The sequence below is a fragment of the Lycium barbarum genome, chromosome 4 (genome assembly GCF_019175385.1).
Source record: "Lycium barbarum isolate Lr01 chromosome 4, ASM1917538v2, whole genome shotgun sequence".
Taxonomy (NCBI): Eukaryota; Viridiplantae; Streptophyta; class Magnoliopsida; order Solanales; family Solanaceae; genus Lycium; species Lycium barbarum.
In genome coordinates this window covers 103,835,866-103,842,810 of record NC_083340.1, presented here as the reverse complement: position 1 = coordinate 103,842,810, position 6,945 = coordinate 103,835,866, and positions in this window count along the sequence as shown.

The following is a 6,945-nucleotide window of genomic DNA, read 5'->3' as shown; positions in this document are numbered from 1 at the left end:
CGCTCAGTTCCCGACTGCTTGTCATACGCTTTGTATTCTTTCCATTAGAGGAAACTTGGTCATCGGACATTTTTGCCCTTCACATGGCTGTGCTAAAACAAAATGGGTTGGAACATATTTCTGGTCCCTCCAAATAAATTACGAATTTGCTACTCGTATATGCTTCCTCGAGATAGATTTTTTTTTTCCGATAAGGGTAATACTTCTTACAAGTAACATGGAGGGTACTTCTTAAACTTTTAATCCACCATAATAGATTTATCATATCGGTATCGACCTTCAAGACAGGTTAAGAATTTATATCTCATTTCCCTTTTCGTATTTCTAGAAAAATTTGGGCAGAGGTTCCTCTGTATTTCTTACTATCCCAAAACCTGTACACAGGAAATACCAACCATGCTTCACAGGGCCAACACATATACGTATATACATATCATATAATATCACATCATAGCCACACGAGGCTAACAATTACAGATAAAAGTATACAGATGTCGAGGCTTACCTCACATGCCCAATTCAAACTGCACCTGCTACACCTTCCCGTTTATTTCTCTTTTCAATGTTCGACTTTATGTTTTAATCGCACTTCAGAATACCTTACCCAGCATACGTCTTTCATACCATCGCTTACCTGAGTACTGTGTAGCTTCCAATATCAGCAGTCGTTGTCTTACGTCGATACTGCTATCCAGCTGCAATCAAGGGTTAAAAAAAAAGGAATTCATTTCCTACAGCTGGCCTTATCGCACGATCTAAGATCCAAAGAAAGGGAACACCCTAAATGCCCTGTAGCCTCCTGTTTATAGATGTGGTGCACAACACACCGATAAACAAGACTCTACGAGACACGGCCTGTAGACATTCCGAGGACAAACCGCTTTGATACCACTTTTGTCACGACCCATCCCCGTGGGCCGCGACTGGCGCCCTACTTGGGCACCCCAAACGGACATATGACCCAAATCGTCAAATCAAAACTTAACTCAGATTTCATAATAGTTATTTTAAACATAATTTAAAACAAAACTTGTCTTAAGCGGTCGCATACCAAAATATCATATCGGAACAAATAGAAGCGGCGGAATGCACATCGCCGATCATATGTACAAATATAAACATAAGGGCCATTTTGGCCACCATAACAGACGGACCTCATTAAGACACAAATCGTAATCAAACAGACACATATTGGACCCTCGACCCACAAACATGACTACAGGCCTCTACAAATACAAAACGAAGACATATGACGGGACAGGGCCCCGCCGTACCCCAAATAGTCAAATATACCGATACATATACATCACAAAAGATTTATACCGACATATGGGCTCCGGATCAAAGGAGCACTCTGTAATAGCAGAACGTGTGGCCTACACTGGTAGATCACTGATCTCTGTACCTGCGGGCATGAAACGCAGCCCCCGAAGAAAGGGGGTCAGTACGAAAGATGTACTGAGTATGTAAAGCATAGAGTAGAGAAATGTAAATCACAACTGAAAAAACAAACCGGATACAAAAGGGGAATACTGACCAGTATATCAAAATCTGTACCAAAACATATATATACATAATGCAGATAAAATCATGCAAAGCTCAGGAACGTGGTCACCACTCCGACGCTGGTGCCACACACAGCATAACACCAGAAGGTTCAAATCTCCGTACATCCCCGAACACACATATCATCATAGCATATCGCCAGCCATATCACAGCATAACTCCAAACGGAACCCGGCCCTATGGCGAGGTCTCGGGAACCGTAACACAGCATACAGCCGAATTAATCATAGGGCGCACGAATCATAACCGGCCCGGAAACCGGTGAACGAAGTCATAATAAGGGCACGAGCGGAGTCGTGAGCAGACAATGCAATTTATATATCAAAATACTTTTGCAAACTTGATAAAATCATATGTTGACTCATTAGTTAAAATAGTTCGAACAATTAATCGAAGCGGGGTTCATTTCACAAAAATATTTCCAAAATGGTAATTATGGTTCAAAATATAGTTTAGGATATCGTGGCGATCCAAACATTATTTTACGATAGCCAAATTCATAAACAAAAGTCCTTTGCCGACATTATACAAAAATGAGACTAATAGAACAAACAGAAGAGTCTCGGGGTTAGCGGGCCCACCTCGGGTCAAGTCGAGGTGGCGGACATGAATCACGGACATTTGGGGTCTATGGAATCATACATGAAGGTTCCGAAGCGATTCGAATACATTTACAAAAATTTCGGGCATTAGATCACTTTGTAACACAAATGAGAGTTTTATGCTTCAATTGAATTGGATGAATAGTACCCAATTTCCAATTCGGATTTCCAAGAATAGAATTGCCCCAGGGCTCCGATATCGACCTAGCATACCTAGGACATGCCAAAAGAAGGAATGGGGTAGCCTTACATACCTTTCGTGCGTCTTACGCTCGTCAAAACTCAAATCCCGTTTCGCTCAGAATCTGCAAATGGTCAAAGTTACCAATTAAAAATTTCAAGACTCCAAGAATTCATTTAACTATGCATTTGTCTACCGAAATTTCGGCAGCACTTCCCCTATACATATAACACCCCTGAGAATTCAACTCGGCCCAAAACATCAACAACGGCAACACAACAATACCAACAACATCAACAATCATCATAAAATACATTATAACATAACTAGTCTTCCTTTCCACATAGTCCAACAACTTCCATTCCAACTTAATAATTTCAAACTAATATCAACATTTCCATATTCATTAACTAACTTAAGACCATTTACATACGATTCGGAACCATTTCACATTATTCCATAAAGTGTATAAAAGTTCCACCAAAACCATAATTCGTTTAAAACTTCTAATCTTTAACATACTTATTCCTAACACGCTTCCATATCCCAAACTCATCAACAATTATCATAATTTGCACCTTAACAACTCCATTTTCATAATGTCATAAAATCATACTAAAACGACATAGACTTCTACATTCCATTTCAATGCAAACTTATATCATTTCATCTTCATTTACATTGCAAGCATCACAATAACACAACTAACATGTTAAACCAAATTAATTCATTCTCATTCCAACTTCAAATACCACACGGCCAACATTCAATTTTTCCATCTTCCATCAAATTCATTCCACTTTCATTCTTAATATAAATTCCATCCTACACACAACTAGAATACAACATAAATTCAATCCACCATAAGCATACAATGTATATATACACACGGCCACATTCTATATTCCACACCCACTTTTCAAACTTCCATTTTTTCTTGAATTCTACTCATTTCCATATACTATAACACAAACAAACCTTCATAACACAATAACATGGAATAAATTCTTACCTTTTTCTCCAATCATCTTCACCCAAACATGTTGTCATTTTGAAGGAACTAGTGCTCTATTCTCCTAAACAATTGCACCATGTTGTAGAGGACACTCAATTTAGTAGGAAAATCACAAGATAAAAATTTTTGGAGGAAGATTTTTGATGGTGATTTCTTGGAGCTATGGCCGAATGGCCCCTTTGCTTAGCTCTTATTGTTCTTGTTTTGCTCCTTGTTAATATCATGAAGCTTCTAAGGGATAAGGACCATATATATATATATATATATTATACTTATGTGAATTATGGCACATGGAAAATTAATTAAAATGAGGGGTTGGGCCATGGTGCTTGGCCGGCCACCCACCTCATTTTGGGCCTCAATTTTCATCTTTTATTTTGAGCCCAATTAGTGATAATTCTCGTTTTGTAATTCCCGAAACTAATTTCCAAAATTCCAATTTTGCCCTTGGCCTTCCTCCGCACTTCCACATCAATATTTTTCATGAACAACACACACATATACTAGTTCAAATCACCAAATGACCTTATTCCTTACAAATCAAAATTATTTCAAATTTTCCCGAATACGCAAAAATACGGGATATAACAATAAGAACTTGGGGTCCTCTTTTTATAAAAATTAAAAGCCGCCCGACATGGTTTGTACGGATTCTTATACGGTCCGTATAAGTGACCGTATAATACCACCAGTAAGTGACCTTTCTCTGCACAGGTTACACGGATCGTATAAGTGGTCGTATAACTCACCTTTTTCCGTAGTTGTTCCCGTCGCTTCGTTTGATCTCCAATCTTTATAAAATCTTCTTGGCACTTGTATAATAAATCATTAACCATCTAGGGAGCCTTATAACTTCTCCTCAACACATTACTAAATAATCCGTAACTCGGTAGTTTGCAAAACCTTTCCAAAACATGACTTATACTCCACTTCTACTCGACGAACTTAGTTTCACCAGTTCGTATAACTTCAAAATCTTATCTTATACGCTTTGAAGCTACCACATACTCTCCTTAATATCATAAGGACTTCAGGTGCACCTTAAGTTCACGTTAGTCTATTTACAGCACAACGACACAAAATTTTCGAGGTGTAACAGATACCGGATCATCACTGGGTATCGACCATGCATGAATACGAGAGAATGCGTGCAATGCATATGTAAATCGATCAAGTTCAATATCACAAGTACCACAACAGGTTACGCCAACAAGTATCACATCACACTACCAACAATGGGTATGCCAACATATATCAATAAGTCAAGTACCAACGGTGGGTACGCCAACAATATATCCGAGTACAAATACCACACTACAGGCAAGCCATAACCTACCTGGACTGCCGAACCGCAACACTAACAAGTCACTCTATTGCCTTGACCTTCCTCTGAAGCTCAGAACCAAAGTAGTCTAAGCATAATAGAATTCTATATTAGAAATTAGGAAGAATGATACTAAGATTGCTATGATATCAACTAGGTCCATTTTAAACTTAGAAATTGGGGAAATGGGCCACAAGGGAAAAAACGGAAAATTCGCGGGCAAAACACCAAATTAAATACTAGGGAATCATAACCCAACCATTAATTATTGATTTAACTCAAGAATTGGTCTAAATCTGATTTCAAGTAAAAACCCCCAAATTGGGTATAAACTGTCATGACCCGACTAAGGGCCGTGACGGGTACCCGTGGCTAACCACCGAGCACCACTCGTTCTACTACTCATCATACTCATATAATAAGAAAATCATTTTTCATTTGGAAACATAAATACTTTTATATACATAAGCCTTTCGGCTATCAAAATGATAATATATATATATATATATGTGTGTGTGTGTGTGTGTGTGTGTGTGTGTGTGTGTGTGTGTACAATAGCAACTTCGTGAGACCATATAACGCACAGCTGCATATCTACGAGCCTCTACTAGAGTGCTAGACATAGGGACGGGATAGGACCCCATCGTGCCCAAAATATACATATTTACACAAAAGAATAGTCAAAGGCACCTCCGGAACAATGGAGTGCTCTCAAATCAGCTACTAGCTCCTACGAGTCTGGATCAAGATCACACCTCCCTATCTACCTGTGGGCATGAACACAGCGTCCAGAGAAAACGGACGTCAGTATGAACATTGTACTGAGTATGAGAGGCATAAGTAATAATAACATGTCAATGAGATAAAGGAAGCATCAAATAAAGAGCAACTGTTATTGACTGTCCATCATAAAGAAATAATGCATGCTGGCTTACTTCATAATCGTCGTCATGTCATGTATGCATAAATGTATAAGCTGCCCGTCCATATAGGTACATGTGATAATCAATAGCCTGCGTCCAGGCCTCCCGCGTCCGGGGTACCATCTCATGTCGTCCACTAGTGGCGATGCCCGTGCCATATAGGCATGATGTAATCATCCATAAGCCGCCCGCCTTAACGGTGCTACCCGTTTCATATAGGCACGATGTAATATCATCAACATGTACTCATCATAATGCATGTATAATAACTCAAAGATGACTATACTTTATCGAGGTGACATAAGGTCGTGAACTACCGATTCCATGATGGACATTTATAAGCATTCTGCCTCACCTTGGAGGAAATAGTATATAAGGTGAGTGTATACAATAAATGACATCATTAACTTAATGGTATTCTGCCTCACCTTGAAGGAAATAATATATAAAATGAGTGTATACGATAAATGACATCATTGGCGTTATAGGAACATCATATCATGAACTCTAGAATATTTATACTTAACTCATCATCATCATTATTGAACTCATAATATATCTCTCATCTCATATGGCTATTCATGAACATAGGCTATTAGTTTTCCGAGATATAGAGGATTGATGGAGAAGAAGGAAAAATCATACCATCGGATCCATGCTATAGAAAGAAAGGACTAGCATCACATACCTTTTACGTTTAACTAATCTATCGCTTTCTTGTTCTCCTTCAATGCCCACATTTAATGAAATATAACTGTCCGTCACTGCCACAACGGTTGGAATGCCGCTACGGTGGCTAAGTTACCGCCACAGCGGTTCAACCCACATCAAATATGGCCGCCCAGCGGTCATCACACCGCCACAGCGGTGCTGTTGGGGTGGCTCTAGTGCCGCAGTTGTGGGGACCAGATACCAGAAATCCCCAAAATTTCTAAGTCTCCAATTGAAATCCCGGGTTATTCCTAAGGTCATCTGGTCATAAACAAAGCACATAGACCCACACGAAATTACGCTGCGAACGCGCTCGTGGTTTCAAAATTTCCAACGGAGGCCTCGTTGACAGAGTCAACCCCCAATGCCTTAATTCAAGTTTCCCATCCTAAGTTTTGAAATTCATCCGAATGCATTGGGAACCGAACCAAATACCCATACAGGTTCTAAAAAACCATCCGGACCTCTTGGAATTGACGAAATTCTAGAAAATGTCCGTTTGCCCAAAAGTCAACTTTGGGTCAACCATTTTTCACTTTAAGCCTATATTTTCACCAAAGTTGCCCAAATTCGGTCTAGGCACCCCGGGAAGCATATCAGCGGTCCCCTCGGGTCAAAAGCGA